The sequence below is a fragment of the Sceloporus occidentalis genome, unplaced genomic scaffold (assembly GCF_023333645.1).
Source record: "Sceloporus occidentalis isolate IW3139 unplaced genomic scaffold, rSceOcc1.0.p SCAF_10, whole genome shotgun sequence".
NCBI lineage: Eukaryota > Metazoa > Chordata > Lepidosauria > Squamata > Phrynosomatidae > Sceloporus > Sceloporus occidentalis.
Window position 1 is genome coordinate 14620998 of NW_028316990.1, and position 1214 is coordinate 14622211.

Genomic DNA, 1214 nt, shown 5'->3' on the forward strand with positions numbered 1-1214 from the left:
TCGTGTGATAAACTCCACAAATTGTTGTTAAAAGACTTCTTGAAAAGGGAGAGAAATAGGAGAGAAAGACCATCAGTCTTATGTACTGTATATTTACACTGTTCTGCATGTAATTGGTCTTTCTGCCAACTACGCATAGAACTGCAACCTCAAACGGCTTCAGTGTCTGTGCATTTAAAGTTTCTTTGCATGCGCCAGTCCAGTATTAATTGTAATAGCATCTTCTGGAGAAAAGACACATGCCTATCTTTAGTTCAGTATTATTTGTTTGAAAAAGAGCGGTTTCTGTCTCTTTAGGTTCCAAGAAGAAAATAAACCTGAAAATGCACTGAACAGCTATTTGCCAGTAGCCCAAAATCTAATATCCTCCAGCGTGGCAGGGACAGTCCCAAATTAATCCTCTGTCATCCCACTTTGGAGCTGATGGGCGGGGTATAAATACCGTAAATAAATAAAAATAAAAATAAAATGGTGCAGTTCTTGCAAATTGAAGCTGTAATGATGCTAGGAAAGGTAGAAGGCAGCAGGAAGAGAGGAAGATCACACGCCAGATGGTTAGCCTCAATAAGGGAGGTCTCAGGCCTGAATTTACAAGACCTGAACAGAGCAGTTGAGGACAAGGGGTCTTGGGGATGTCTCATCCATAGGGCTGTCATGAGCCAAGGACAACTCGAGGGCTTAACAACAACAACAACAACGTGATTTCATAATGAAACTGGGGATCTAGTCCATGTGTGGATTCAGCCCTGATCTGCCACTGTTTCTTTGCCAATATGTTTTTTTGGTTGGACGACTGACTCCTCCATTAGGGAAGCCGGGCACCTTCAGAGCATCCTGCAGATACTCTAGCAAGCATCCCACTTCCATTATGAAACTCTCCAGTGACCTACTTTAGGCTCCCTGCCTTTGTTCTTAATTCCTAGAAATGGCTCCACTCCAGATTTAGCCCATCAAGGCAAATTAATTGGAGTCAATCCTAATTTGCTCTCTGCTGCTTTTCGGGCAGAAGATTAAATGCTTTGCAGACATTATCCCTCCCTCCATCCCGACTCTGACTACTGCCACTCTCGCTTTCTCTTTTTGAAGGGACAAGTCTCCCTGGATTGGGAGGGGCAAGGAGGGGAAGAGAGAAAGGATAAAAGAAGGGAGGGTTAAAAGGAGATGATGCTTTAAAATCACTCTTTGTAATCGTGGGCAGAAAGGAGGGAAAGAGG